Consider the following 16,447-nt stretch of genomic DNA (forward strand, 5'->3'; position numbering starts at 1 on the left):
TTCGTATGATATACTGATAAGCATGGATATAAACATATAATCCCAGGAAATTTAAAAAATGTAATGGGCAAAAAAGTTATGTGTCATTCACATATCAGAAGTGTTCTGGAAATAATTAATGCATTAAATAGGGGTGGAGGTTAATTTCTGGGTGTAATTTACGCCAAAACATTATCCTGCAATTGCAAATTCATCTAATTGGAGGATTTAACTAAGAGTGCATGACTAGGAAGTGTATGGACCAATTCCATATTACCCTTACTGGTTTTCTGGGTGGACTAAAACTCCTCCGGGAATTGACTACTATAAAGCACGTTTCAAAAAAACCAATTCTATTATGTTGTGGTTTGGCTACCTTATAGCTACCAGCCATTGAATAATAAGAATAAAGAGTAGAATTAAGAGTTAAAAACAATTAGAGAACAACTTGCATTATTCTTACGCATTAAGTGAAGAGTTGAAACTTTAACCATTTCATGCGACTAAATTTGTCATGCGTGCAATGTAATTCTTTATGACATACAGTTGTACCCTAGTTTGGAAATAAAATTTCGCCGCTAGCGACTTATGATGATTTAGGTGAACTTATGAGAATCTATTATCCGTATCAATAGAAAATATTTCCAGGAATGTGTGTATTTTATTCCGGAACTGTTCATCAATAAATCATATACATATGTGTGTGTGTTTATATATATATATATATATATATATATATATATATATATATATATATATATATATATATATATATATATATATATACATACCATAAACACCGTAATCATCCCGAAGGTCGGTTTGGTAGGTGATGATATAGTTCACCCTGTACCGAACCCGACAGCGTGTGAAATTCACGCATCAAGGTTCAGGGGGGGGGGGTTCCCTTCCCTGTTACGTTTATGGTTTCCTAGGAAGCTCTGGTATCCGAAAAATTACATAGCTTGTATGGAGCTGCAGGCGCCCAGAGAGGCTTGTCGGGGAATCAAACTCCGGTCAGTAGTCCAACGCTCGACCCACTTTATATATATATATATATATATATATATATATATATATATATAGATGCGTTTATGTATACATATTTAATACCTGGTACGTAACAAATAATTTTTAAAAATTTTGTAGGATAACATTTGTCATGCACGTACTACGTGAATGATTGACGGCTGGAATACGTATCAAATTGATGGATATTTTCAATCTTGTTCCAATGAAATTCGTTCAGTGAGTGTGTGTTTGATTTAGTTAGGAATGTCTAGCATTGGGGCATTAATTAGTAGGAACTCACTTTCGTCTCCAATTGGCGGGATCGTTTGTTATCGCCACAATTATGCTCCTCCGCTATTCTCCTCCCCTTCCGCCGTCCCATTTCCTTACTTTGCTCGAGATTCGAACATCCTCTGTGGAGGCGGGGTCGGAGGGGATCACCTGTCGTGCCGGAACGGCGACGGATGGAATTTGAATCTGACGTCGATTACGGTTTTAGTTTCGCCGATGCGCGGGCAAAGGGGCAGGATGTGATGCTCGGGAGGCAGATGGATGGCGGGCGGGTAGGGGTGGATGAGCGGAAGTGCATGGGATGCGATGTGAGTGAGACGGGGGTTACAGGCGGCGAGATTGATGTGGTGGAGGCAGGTGGAGGGAGGGGGGCCTTTCGGCTGTTTTCGTCTCCTCTTTTACGTCCTCTCTCCCCCTCTCCCATTTCTCCCCGCATCCCGGCGCCCCGAAACCGTTGAGCCCCTTGGATATATGCAGGCGGCACATCCGGCGCGAGTTGGATGGAAGCAGAAGTTTCAGGTGCGGACGCACCTGATGCGCAGATGTCGAACGGTTTCCCAAGGGAGTTCCCGCCGGCTCAACCTACCCGTTCGCTCCCTCTCTCTCTCTCTCTCTCAGCCTCCCCGCCTCCGTGACCATTTACGGCTCCGCATCCCAAAACACTACCTTCGACCCCGAAATGCACCACGGTCACCCTTTTCCCCTGGACATTCCATGAGTGTGTGTGAGCGTGATCTAGTTTCGCGCGCGCGAGGTGGGAGGTAATGACCGATGCCTGCGAGGGCGTGCTGCGTTTACGTGTGAGTGTGTTTGTGTGTGCGTGTGAGCGATTAGTGCGGGAGTCGAGGATGTGTGCGTTCGTGTGTGTGGTTATGGCGCGGTATTGGGGGATGAGGTGGGCAAGGTTAAATATGGTAGCTATATCCCCCATGCTCTCCCGCACAAGCCGCCCCCAAAACATCCTCTTCTCTCCTGTCCGCCGAGTGGCGGGGGGGAGGGGGGAGGCGGGCCCTGGCTACCCTTCCCGGCCCCTCGTCCCCGAAATGGTCGGCGCGTGCTTGGAAGCGGGTATCCCCGGACAGGCTGGCGGGGGAGGGATAATTGCGTGCACCCGGGTCGATCCTCCTATTTTTCGCGTACTAGCCCACACCATTCACATATGCCTTTTTTACTTCCCTTTTTTTAATACTTCGCCCTCATTTTTTATTTTATTTTTTTAAATGATCACATCCCACCTCATGCTCAAGGACGAGGATTCCTCCTTCACTCCCTCCCAATCTCTCGGAAAAATATTTTCCTTACCTCAAAATATATTTTTTTCTTTCTTTTTTACGTATTTCCCAGTTGAATCCGCAGTGGGATGGTTTTTTCCATCTTCATTTTATCACCTTTTTTTATCCACGTCCCACCGTGTCCGCATGTGAGCGAGGACGAGTGTGAAGGGCAGGGTTTTTGATTAAAATGGTGTGGACCGTAGCTGGGCGTCTGCAAAGTGACGCGCACGATCGCTTGTGCGGGTGCAGCCGATGTGCTGAATCGGTTTGTAATGCGTCCCCCGTCTCTCCCTCCCTCCCCCTCGCGAAGGCTTGCGGGCGGGCTTTTGGGGGAGATGGGATTCAAGGGGGTGGGCGGAGCGGAGGGAGGGGGAGATGAGAGCCTGGTATGGGAAGAGGCACAGGGGGAGTGGGTGGGAGAGAGACGGTATCCGGGGAAAGGGGAGTAGATGAGATGCGCGCTGGTTGGTCTGCCTGACGGATTCGGAGGGCATGGAAAGAAAAAAATTAGGGATGGCACTAGGTTACTCCATACTCCCAAAGGGGTCCCTATGGGCATAACTGTTTACTCTTGTGGGTATTTATTGTGAATATTACCCTTTAACTTTTTGTTTTCACCTGCTCACTTTTTATAAAAGTAAAATATTTTTTTTATCACATGCATGCATAGTTTCTTTGTTTTAATACATACCCAATATATATATATATATATATATATATATATATATATATATATATATATATATATATATATATATATATATCTGTGTGTGTGTGTGTGTTTGGGTCGCGGTAGTCCAGGGGGTAGAGAGTTGGATTGCTGACCGAAGGGTCCCGGGTTCGATTCACGGGCGAGGCATTCTGGGCACCTGCAGGTCCACCCAAGCCAAAGTGATTTTCCGAGTACCAGATCTTCCTGGGAAACCATGACTGGCACAGGGAAAGGAACTGGCTCCCCTACCCTGGTGTGTGAATTTCACACGCCTATAGGGCTTAGTACTGGGTGAACTCTACCTTCATATATATATATATATATATATATATATATAGTCGTCTTCATGTATTTATTTATTTATTTATCGACTTAATTAGGCGAGGTTGAGACTAATAGTCCCTTCTTCCACCTAACCAACATTACAGACATTATATTGAAGACAATCACATACAACCAAGCCCTAGATGGAAGGAAATCCACCTAGGCGGGAATCGAACCCGCGACCTTTGGGTTGATAGGCGAAGACGTTACCCCGCCGCCACCGAGGCCGGCAAGGCATGGCATGGCATGGCATGGCATGGCATGGCATGGCAAGGCAAGGCATGTATAAGGTCTTGCCAGGTGACCGCATCATCTGGCAAGAATTTTATTCATTTTGCAGGATGTAAATAGACGATTTAGACCTAAACCGGCGATAAATACCTGGTCTTAGTACTCGTCACTTGGCAGGCGACTAGGTGATGTGTAATTTAAGCTAAATAACAGTTGAATATTTTTGGATAATTTAATTTGAGCACATCAGTATCATTTTCTATTAAACAAATCCGGTTAGCGCCTGATAAATTCACTGTAAATCTGAAATGTTTTCTTCTGCATGAAAATATAAGCAGACACTGAATTTTCTTTTTCTGTATCCTTGGCATCGCAACCACTCTAGAATACATAGCACAGTAAGACCGCCATACAATGCAATGGTTTTTGTCTTCAAAATCAAATTTTCGTTGCTATCTCTGCATCTACATAATCTACATAATACCCCGCAAGCCGCCGCAAGGGCGTGTGGCGGGGGGTGTTATCTCTGGAGAGAGAAGGGCTGGCGTATGCGTGAAACATAGCATATTAAGCCTGGTTTCACCAGTAGCACAATTGATACTTATTATCTTAAATAAGGGGATGGAAAAGAGGTGTTATCATAACTGCGAGGATCATTAGGTTAAGGAAGGACAGATGACGTGATGGTACTGCTGTATCCGTATTTATGTATCTGTATTTATGTATGTTATTTATGTATCTGTATTTATGGGACACATAAAGATCCTCTAAAATTGAAACCAAAACACAATTACGTAGCGCTTTAGTGGACTTTAAACGCATAGTACTTTGCGAGCACTTGGACACTGACCCCAAAGCTTTCTGGCCATATGTTAGGGAAGTAAATGGGAGTCATGGATTTGGGGTGGGAATCATTGGCTGAGAGACGATTCAATGCAAGATTGAAATTATTAAATAAATTTAGATCCGCATGTTTCAGCACCGAGGTCTCGCAAATTATTCGTACTCCTACATACATTGGTCGCTTGGATCATGCATATAAAATTCGGGAAATAGATGCCAGAACTAGCCGACTCAAGGACTCCTTCTTCCCACGGACAATATGGGATAGCAACTGCAGGGTTATAGATAGCAAAAATTCCACTTGCCACCCTCAGCGTCTAAAAAATAATTAGTTGTATTTAAATGCATGCTCTTCCACTAACCTTATGTGTTTTGCTATAATAACCCATTCTTTCCGAATGACCTCATTCATGTTCTGTTCATCTGTTTTTAAGTTTCCCTTTCAATCCCTCGTCCCTCTCCGCGGGGGCAAATTCCTGCTACCTGCAACGTTGGGTCGCATTCCCTGCCAATTAGAGACTCTTTGGGGGTAGAGTGTTTCGTGGTGCATTTTCATGTGGTAGTGATGTTTCAATTTCTTGCTTGTTGTGTCCTGGCTTCCGTGTTGTAGGATGGCTTTCGTGCTGCATCATGGGGTGCAGTTTTTTAGTTGTTTTGCGGTATATGTGTTTGCATGAGTATTGGATGAAGGGATTTTTGCATGAGTGTGTGCGCTGCTGTGGGTGTAATTTTCCGTGTTGTTTTTTTTGCATGTGGTATTTTTCTTTTTTACGGTTGGTGACCTAACACCCCCCGCCACACGCCCTTGCGGCGGCTTGCGGGGTATGATGTAGATGTAGATGTATCTAGATGACTTATTCAGAGGAACTGAGATTATAATGAGTATATATTTGCGTATTTTATAGACTTTGACAAGGCGTTATGTAGAGAAAGGTGGATAGACGTAATGGATTTATTACAGAAAATAGGAGTAAATTGGAAGAATAAGCGACTTATACTCAACCTGCACGTGTCTCAGTGTGCTGGAATGTGGGTGGGGAATGGAGAACATGGAGGTACTGTGCTATGATGTGGAAGAAGCACGGGTGTCTGTTATCACGCGTGCTTATCAACGTGCGGTGTGTATCGTGTATTGAGGAAGTGATTAAAATGGTATGAACTGAAAATCAGATTGTTAGTCGGTGGGGAACTCATTATATAGTTTTTACGGAGGATCAAGTTTGGGTGTGTCAATCAGCAAGTTTTACAGCCATTGCTGAGCTTATTAGAAAATCAGTCTGATAGGTATGCAATGCGAATCAATGTAAGCAAAACCAAGGTTATGGGGTTTTCGAGGAGGAGAGCTGAGTTAAACGTTAAAACAAAATGGCGAAAATTGGAGCAGGTGGAATATTTTACGTTAGTAGTGATTTCAGAGGAAGAATTGCGTTAGGCAATTTGTGGCAGGGACGTTAAGAAAAGACAAGTGAAAACTTTGATATAGAGCGTGGTTTTGTAAGGTTTGGATACTTGGTCGTTGACGCAAAATGATAGGTGTTAATTTAAGACTTTTAAGATGCGCGTCCGGAGAAGGATGGAAATGGTACAATGAACTGATATGAAATCAAAAGAACAAGTACTAGACATGGGGGGGAAGGAGAGAGCGTGGTTGGGAGAAATCCAAAGAAAGCATGAAAAATGTTAGTCAAACGAGCACGGGTAGAAAAAGGAAAAGAACGTTGGATGGAATGAGGTTAGGTCGAATGTACATGGTTTGTATATAAAGTAACGAAATATTTTCGGAAAAATAGATATATTTCCGATATTGCTGCAATGTCTCAAAACTCTTCACACTACACCCCTTTTGCCACAATTTGGTCTGAAGCATCTACGTGACTCGAAAACTCCCTTGTAGGCAGATTCCGGAAGGTTGTTAAGGGTGCGCGTCCAAGCTTCTTTGACAGCATTTAGGGTCCCATGGTGGTATCCTTTGAGGAAGGATTCAACTTTTGGGAATAGAGAATAGTCTGCTAGGGCCAAGTCGGTACTGAAAGGGAGTTGGGGAATCGTCGTGGTATCGTTGCAGAACGTCTTCGCAAGGAGACACTCGACTTAATAATAATAATAATTGGGCCCGTTCGAGCACGATCGGGCATTTATTGTTTCAATTTGTTTTTTGGGGTGCCTTATGTTTAAACCCCCAGTACAATTTCGTAAATTTTACAAAATACAAAATATGAGTTACATGCCATTCCTTTCCGTTACTCTCCCCGTTCTTACTTTATCTTTTGTTAATAAATCTTTCCAATATTTTCCTAATCGGTTCCTCATGTAGGTATTGCCCAATTTGTTGGACGTTGTGCAAATACCCAAGGATAGCTTCCAGTTCGCGTCTTTCCTCGGCATAAATTGGGCAATAAAGGATTGCCGTGTCCTCCTCCATCATGCATTCACACGTCCCCTCCTTTTTTTTCCCTATTTTCTTGAGGTATGATCTAAACTCCCCGTGGCCCGTTAAAATTTGCGTAATACCGTTGTAAGTTTTAAAGTTGATCTTCATTCTTTCCTTCACGCTAGGTAAAAATTGTCTGGTTGTTTTACCCTTTTCTAATGTTTCCCATTCCCGTTCCCACATATCCAGGAAATACGCTCTTATAAAATTCCTATTCCTGCTCCATTTCTCAGTTGGAGACAAAGCTACATCTCCCAGAGTAGCATCTTCCATCTGTTTCATCCGTACCTTGATTCTTCTTTCCTCTATTGAGAACGTTATCGGCTGTATCCCAGTTATTATTTGTAGAGCTTCATTACAGACCGTATTGTAGCTCCCGGATATTGCAATTAGGCAAGATCTTTGGGCCTCTTCCAGTTTTCTCCGGATTCTGCTGTAATTGAGTCTCTCTCCCCACACCTCACTGCCGTATGCCAATATTGGGATGGTGACTCCGTTGTATATAGTTCTTGAGCTATTAGTGGTGATGCCAAATCGGTTTCTGCACAGCCTTCTTAAGCAGTTAAATATTTTTTTGACCTTGCCTGCTGCGTAATTTGCGTGCTCTTGGAATGTTAGTCTCTCGTCGAATTCAATGCCCAGGTATCTGAATGTGGAGGATCTTTTGATGTTTTGACCATAGATTTTTATAGTTGGGTTTCGTGACAATTTTTTCCCGAATACGACGTACTTAGTCTTATTCACAGAAATTTTTAATTTCACTTTCGTACTCCATGACTCCACTATATGGCAACATTCTTTTGCGAGTTTTTCTATTCCTCTCCTGGAATTTGCAGGCATTGTGATCACAACGTCATCAGCATAGGCTGTCCATCTGCAGTTTCCAGGAAGGGGCTGATTCAGTAAATCGTTCATGGAGATGTTCCAAAGAAAAGGACCGAGTATGGATCCCTGTGGTGCCCCTTTTGTAATGTTCTTTTCAACTTCCAGATTATTTAGTTGTATTTTGGTGGTTCTATTCAAGAAATAGTTTTTAATAAGTTCTACTATTGGTCCCGGGACTTTATACCTTTTGAGCTGGTTTATGCAATGGGGCCACCATAATGAATCGAATGCTGCTTCGTAATCTATGAATAAGGCCACCTTATACTTATATTTACACTCGACTTAATTGGTAGTCCGTCAAGACCTTCGGGACGACTTTAGCGCAGACCTTTCGCATCGCCAAATTTTCAGTTATAATGGTGTGCACTGCCATTTAATCAATGCCAAATGATCATGTGCATACTTAACCGGCCGTCTGAATCCAGCGTTTCACTCACACGCCAGGAAGAAAATGTTACCGTTACTTTTTATGCAATCCTTGTTAGCGAAATTAAAGAACAGTTTACTGTTGTGTGGCGTGCCATATTTTTTCTCCTTGGGCAAACCTAAGAAATGAATAAAAGTATGGTTTGTGTACATCCAGAAATCTTTCTCAAAATTGTAGAATATCAACTTCGAGGACAAGAAATTTCGGAGTTTTTTGAGCCACGGGTCAACTTAAAAAGGAATTAGTTTCATGTTTTAAGAAATGCAGGCATTTTGTGTATTTATTTGTCATGATTACGGAATGTATGCAGAATAAAACTTACAGAGTATTTATGGTGTAATACATTCGTTATTATTATCTACATCTAAAATTAAGTCTTTGCTTTTCGAATCTCACACTGTTCATCTGTAGTTACTTAAATTCATCCTGGATTGAGAGAGAAAATTCAAATTTAACTGAAAAGCTGCTAATGCTCAGAAAATAATAAGTAAGGAAAACCTACTCTTGTTTCCCTTTTTAAAAATTTTCTATTCGTATTTCAATAAGGTTTAAATATGAATCAAAGTATACCCAAGTGTGTTCAAAAGTATTTCAAAACAAATTTATTTAATTTTTTATTTATAAAGTACGTTAATTGCATCGATTTAGTTTGCTAGACGCATGTGTTCGTTGTTCATGTATTAAGTTTCTATGGCAAAAATTCAATATTGGAAAATATAAAATTTCCTTTCGAGCTGAGAAACCTGCTGGAAGGGTATCAGGTGCAGCATGCCACCCATGAACAAAGAATCTCAGATTTTTTCGATTTGCCCACTGGGGAAACTCGAAAGAGTTTTCTCCTCCCATATTGGTTATTTTATCTCGTTCTATAACGGATTTCACCGAGTGTATTCTCTAAGTTTTTGCCGATTAGATAAACCCTGCAAGCACTGAACTCTTGTTTTTTCTTTATCAATAATTAATGAAGTTGTTATTGGTATTAACCAGTATTCACGCTTGTTGTATCTCCCTAGTGGAAGCTGCTAACGGAGAACTGCTTAGTTTTCATGGACTGGTGTTTTCACTAAGATGCCGGAATTGATCAGCTTCTTTTTTATGAACAAATATTCGATTTATTTAAGCCATCACACTTTTTGAAATATTTTTCACTGATAGCACGATGTCACAGTGTATTAAACACATTTTGTCATCCAAATAAACACCATTAAATTTTTCACGTTCATCCGTTCGGTAATAAAACTATCCTACTTTCATAGCAAAGTTTTCTTTATATTATCTCATATAATTGATGCAGTTTTTGTCATCAGTTTGCCGTCATATTACAATTAATAGGATAAGATATCATAAATGAAATCAGCCTCCGGAAATGGGAGACGGGCATTTATTTCAGTCTTATCATTCGAGCAGAAATTCTCAGTCCTATCCCTCCGCTCTGGGGCATACTATTTGCAGCTGGCTTTTTTGGCAGAAAGTCCCATCCATACATTATACAAATTTTGTCATTTCTTTTAAAAATTCATAGACTCGGTCGTCACAGGTTTTTTTTACGTCGCTCGAGCCAGGCAGGCGAGCGCACGGTCCCTTCGGGATAATTTTGGGAAAGTCGATTCTATTTTTGGTCGTCTTATTCCGTTGATTACAAGTTCGGAAATGATATGCCACGAGCCAATATGTCCACGGAGAAGAGAGCAGGGAGGGGTCGGTGGTTGGTGAGCGGGGGTGATTTGGCGGAGGATAAGAACGTGGGGATGGGTGGAAAGGCGGAGGAGGGAGCGAAGGGTGGAAAAGAGGTTGAGTGGACGGTGGGAAGGGAGTAGGGAGGCATTGAAAAAGGTCGTGCCCGCCCCAGCACTGCTTGGTTTCCTTGTCTTCCTTATCTCTCGGAAAGATCTGGCTGACTGAATCGAAAAAGGAGAAATGTAACGTTTTATCGTGGCCTTCAATTCTGTGCGGTTTTGTGTTACAATATCTTTGTCATGAAATGACTCATTCAAGGATACGGCGGATGGGACCAATAGGAAACGAAATGTCTCCCTAATCATCCCGGAAAATGTCTTTAAGACGATGGGCAATAATTTCCTTAAAATTTTTGGTCACATTTTCAATTACAGAGCTCAGCAAAATTGAAATATTTTCATCAAGGATTCAGGAAGATTTTTCAGTACTTATTTTTGATATACTTCATTATTTTTAGTTCGTTTCTCAAATCACATCTCATTTTTTACAGATAAGCCCATTTTTCGTTTGGAATAAGGTGAACCGTTGACTGGAAGATATTTAAGTCAGCACTACGTTCAAGTTCTCCTTGCTCATCAGACATGTCAATGAATAATATATATCCTAATGGTTATCTTATATCCAATAATAGCGTAAGATTTCCGAATTCTTTTCACGCAACATTAAAAATCAAATGATCTTATGTTTCCATAGAGCCAACTGGTAGAGTTCCCTCCAGCTCCAAACATATAGGCGTTTGCTGAAGCTCTCGTTTTTCAGTTCCTTTATCTGCGGACCGATGAAGATGACTTCTTTCGACTTGGCTACAGCTATTTTTGGAAATTTTCCACGACATATTCAGGAGATTTTAAACTTCCTCATGGCTAGGTTTTTTCACAAATTGTTTCATAAGACTAAACTATATGTGGAGCGGTGAAAGAAGTGAATTTTGTTGAGTAATCAATGGCTATGTTTATTTGACATTCCCAAGTTTTTAGACCATGCATTATTCAAGAAAGCCAGTCAAACTTCTCGAAACGAATACTTCCATATTACTCAACTATCTCAAAGTCATAAAAACTGTATTTTAGTTAGGTCTGGCTGCACTTACTTGAAAATAGCGATCAATTTTAAGCTCGCAAAACGTAGATTAGGGTTGTCATTTTTGTATATCACTGCAGCTAAGAGTAAATGAACGATTTGGTAACATTTCCTCCTATATCCTGAAAATCCTTCAGGTAGGAGTTCCTTGTTTCAAGTGTTCGGCAGTACTCCTCCCAACTTTTTCTTCGATGAATAATCTCTATTAAGATTGGTCATACTCCTAACATAAGTACGGTAATGTGTAGTTCATCAGATTTGTTGAAAAAACAGCATTTCATTTACCTTTTTAATACCCTTGCCTCCAATTTTTTTGCTTCTTTTCGGTGGACACGGATATTCTTCTGATGGGTGTTCCTCATGGATGGTTGAAGAGAGAAGGGTTCCTTGGTACATCACTTGTCTTAGTTATTTCAATGAATTTCAACTATTGTTTATGCTCTATATTTCTGACTTGTTTTGATTCCACTGGATAAATCACCTTTTTAATTAATTCAAATCCGTTTTCTTTACTACAGTTTGAAATAATGTTTAACTTAATAATGGGTAAACATCCATTGGCACAACTTGCAAATTCATCGGAAAATATTGCTTCATCGAGAAATAATCTGATGGGTGCATTTTGTATGAGAAAGTTAATCATTGATCTGTATTGATATGTAATATATAGTATGGGCCCTGTCACTCTTCATAAGTTGTGTTGAATCTGTCTTGTTTCAGGTGATGCCATAAACTACTAGTTTTTGTTTATGGTAAGATAAGAAACCCCTAATTCATTGAATCGCTATCGTATTAGTTCCAATAAAATTCACTTATTTTATTTTCCGTTTTGTGGTAACGAAGCCTTAGTAGGGAATTCTTTGTGATCTGAATTTACTGTATCCAACTGAGTATTCCTCAATATCCAAATTTTGGAGGATGGTGAATAAATAACCCAGGTTTATTTTACGCCCGCTGTACTTGTTCGAAATTCGTGTTGATATTGTATGAAGTGACCATGACATAAACTTTGTCTTACTTAATGTTACCCTTGTCGCTGGAATTAATATGAGCTACCTTTCAAAGGTGGATAAATGAACCGTCTATCATATATTAACGGAGTAAATACCTATTGTAAACTGCAGTGTCTTTGGCAAGTTCCTATACCAATCTCGCAGGAATTTCTACCATACCTTGGATCGCGGTACCGATCGTTTGGGATTTCTTTGCTATTTATTTCTGTGATATTTCTTATCGGCTCAATAGCATCAGGTATTGAAAGTCTTTGATTGTTGCGCTATTATTTTTAAGTTATTTCGTGTGAGTGTATTGTACGCCAATATAAAATCTACTGAGAAGGATTGCAGAAAGAGCATTTTAACAGGACTATATATAATGAAGGGATGCCGTGGGAGTATGATTATTTGAAGCGTCAATGAGTTTATAATACTCGCCTCGACTTCTTGATAATTATGTAGTTATTTTATGATTAGACGCACATACAACGACAGTATAGTTTGATATTATATTAAAATATTTAAAATATAATAAAGAGGTTAACAGACGCCTATAATAATTCAAGGCCCTAATTTCAGCACGAGCTCAGATGAGGTCCTGATAAAAAGTTTTTATTTATTTATATTAATCTTATAATATATTTTCATACATTGTATAATTTTCAATTCCAATACATGTCTTTAATTTAAGTTCGTTATATCAATCATTTTTTACTCACTATTAAAAATGAGGTAATAGACTTCAAGGAAGGGATGACACTTTTTTGCATTATTTTCATTCAATGCTGAGTTAATTTTCTATATATAGGAGATTAGCTAGTTATTGTCCAAATATAAAGAACCCCACTCCTCAAATACATCTACATCTACATCTACTCAATACCCCGCAAGCCGCCGCAAGGGCGTGTGGCGGGGGGTGCTAGGACACCACCCATAAATTAGAAAAGAAAAATAATAAAAAAAAATCGCATGCAATAACGACAAAATCATATATAAAAAAAAAACATGGCATACATTCATGCATGAACTCTTACACCCCACACACATGCAAACACTCAAACTACCAACTAACATACACATGCACCTGAAAGTATACCTAACATCTCTATAGTGTTTAATTTTGTTCCGACTTGTAAATTCAAAGTTTTTAATATTTCTAAAGTGACTTCGGTTTCTTGCTATTATGATTACTGATTGTTCGGGGAAAGAATGAGTATTTGTACCTATCTGTCTTGGAATCTATCTCCCTTAGTTTATCTTTGTGGTCTGATCTACCTAAGTAGTGTGGGGCCATTATAATTCCTTCAGTGTCATATTTAAACACGTTTGTTCTGAACCTTTCTAAAAGTCTAAGCCTCGCTTGTTCTCTCCGCACTTCAAGTGGTTCCCAGCCTAAATCCCCTAAGAGACCTGTCACACTTGTGTTTTTATCATAACAATTTTTAACAAATCTAGCGGATTTTCTCTGGACTTTATCTAATTCTTTTTGCCAAATTTTCTCCCACGGATCCCAAATACTTGCGGCATATTCCAAATGAGGTCTAACTAGAGCAAAATAACACCTCTCTTTAACTTTTTCATTACATTTCCCCACCACCCGTTTTATGAAGCCAAGTTTCTTTAAAGCTGATCCGCATATTGTCCTGATATGTGCTCCCCATGAAAGGCGTGGTGTTAGAACAACCCCCAAATATTTAACTTGATTTGCCGTAGTCAATACTGAACCCTCTATTTTGTAGTTTATATCCTGTTCCTCGCTTCCTTTATTCCAAAATTTCAAAACTGCACATTTATCTATATTAAGTGTTAATCCCCATTTATTGCACCATCCCGAGATATTGTCTAAGTCTCTAGAGAGTAGCTCGCGATCTAGTTGGCTCCTTATTTCCCTGTATATCACCGTGTCGTCAGCAAATAACCTTAGATTGCTACTAACGTGTGTGCTTAAGTCATTTATGTATATTAAGAACAGAAGAGGCCCTATTACACTTCCCTGGGGGACGCCCGAAGTAACATCTCTCTCCGTTGAGCACAACCCATCTATGACTACTATTTGTTTGCGGTTTGACAAGAAGTCCCTAATCCAATTAATTATTTTCTCATTGATCCCATAGTATTTAAGTTTGTGTAACAATTTATTGTGTGGGACTTTGTATAAGGGAAATACAGGGACTATGTATTGGGAAATACAGGGTGCGGCAAAATAACTTCCTTTTTTCAAAAGCAAAACCCCTCTAAAAAGGAAGTTATGTTGCCGCGTCAGAAGTCTATAATCCATTTTCAAATTATCTTTTCCAAAATTCCTACGCGTATCTTGTATTAAGATTAATTTGCCCTGAGATGCGTAATAGAATTAGAAGGATCAAAACCTTCTACGTATAATGAGATGTCGATTCTAATAAAAATGGTTCATGTGCTAACTGGACCGCGACAACTGAAATTATAATAGTGAATGTAGGAGGGCAACCTCAGCAAATATAGCTTGATTCTGCATGAGTACCCGATGCATCGAGCAGCGTATCCGCATTGTCCGACACACACACACACCCACACACACACACACACATATATATATATATATATATATATATATATATATATATATATATAAATGTATTTTTCTCGTGTATATATACACCCACGTGTGTGTGTGTGTATATATATATATATATATATATATATATATATATATAAATGTATTTTTCTCGTGTATATATACACCCACGTGTGTGTGTGTATATATATATATATATATATATATATATATATATACATACATACATACGTACACGCACACATATATGTATAGGAAGAGAGAGGGGAGGGAAAAACCGAGGAGAAGAAACCTCAAGAGTGTAAGACGGGTCTGGATTATGGAGGGTGGGAAAACAGGCTGGTTGCGCTCACAGGGTTAGAGGCAACGGCGAGGGAAGAGGTGAGGGGGCGAGGGGCAGGGTTAGACGAGGTGGGTGGGTGGTAAGGGAGTTCGCTGCTGGCGTTCCCCACTCGCGGAGGAGGTTGTAGAAAGGAATGGGAGGGAAGAGAGAGAGAGAAGTGCTGGGTTTGGGGCCAGAGACCGGAAGGAGCGCATTAGAGAAGAGGTGGGCGTGGCATCTGATGAGAAGACACCCTTCCTCTCCCTTCCTTTCTTTATCCTTCTCCCCCCCCCCATCACCCGAACCCTCACCCCCTTCCCCTCAACCCCTCGGAAAGGGGTGTGGGAGGAAGGGGGTTAGGAAAGGCATTTCTGGGGATTATAGCGTTCTGTGGTGGTTGGTGAGAGTAAGTGGGTGGGAAAGAGCGCAAGTGGGCACTGTGCTTCATTGAATTTTTTTGATCGGAAAAGGAGCGCCCAAAGGTGAAATCAGCCGTGTATGTTATATGAATGTGGTGCTTGGGTAAGATGAAACGTCAATACTTTCAGCACCATTGGACGTAAACCTGTGCAATAAAATATTCTTCGTGCATATCTTCGTTGCTGTTACCCAATATCTAGGTGGTTTGGAGGAGGAGGATATCTGATATCCGATGAGTACTACTCCTGTCCCAAATATTTTTATGAAACCTTGCAAAACTTTTGCAAGCCTAAAATCCAACTATACAAGACTAAGAGTGAAATATATGTCGCCAATTATAAAAAAAATAAGAAATTAAAATATATGGTCAGAATATTGTGCTAACCTAAGATAACCATGTTAGAAAATATCAGTAGTGAAATTTTGATATTTCAATTATCACTCTCATGAAAATAAACCTTAAGTCAGTAATTACTTCGATATCCGTAGGATGAGTATCTTTGTACTTCCTTGCACATGGAGTAATCTTTTCATATCGATAGCAATGGTAATAGAATAAATACATGTAGATGTTTCCATTTGTTGTTATGATTATAGAAAATGTTTAATTTCACTTGCAGCCTTTTAAGATAGATTTACGTTTTTTTAATGCAGCAATAATTTTGATTCCAGATATATTCATTGAATAGTAGTTTGTCATTTACTTATTTTATTCGACAAAACTAATCATTCAATTCCTAAATTAACAAATGTATGAAATGCGTTATGCTAAGCTCTAGGTTTGAGATTGATAAGATTCGTTTTTCTGCCAAGACAATCGTAAGTGGAGTTTCATACTATAGTTTTGAACATCAAGCTTAATGCAGTTTTCATAGATTGTCCTTTCTCTATTTGCTTATTTTTCATGTGACACACGAACTATATAAATATT

Source organism: Hetaerina americana, unplaced genomic scaffold, assembly GCF_022747635.1.
Source record: "Hetaerina americana unplaced genomic scaffold, ioHetAmer1.1.p SCAF_26, whole genome shotgun sequence".
In the NCBI taxonomy this organism is placed as follows: Eukaryota; Metazoa; Arthropoda; class Insecta; order Odonata; family Calopterygidae; genus Hetaerina; species Hetaerina americana.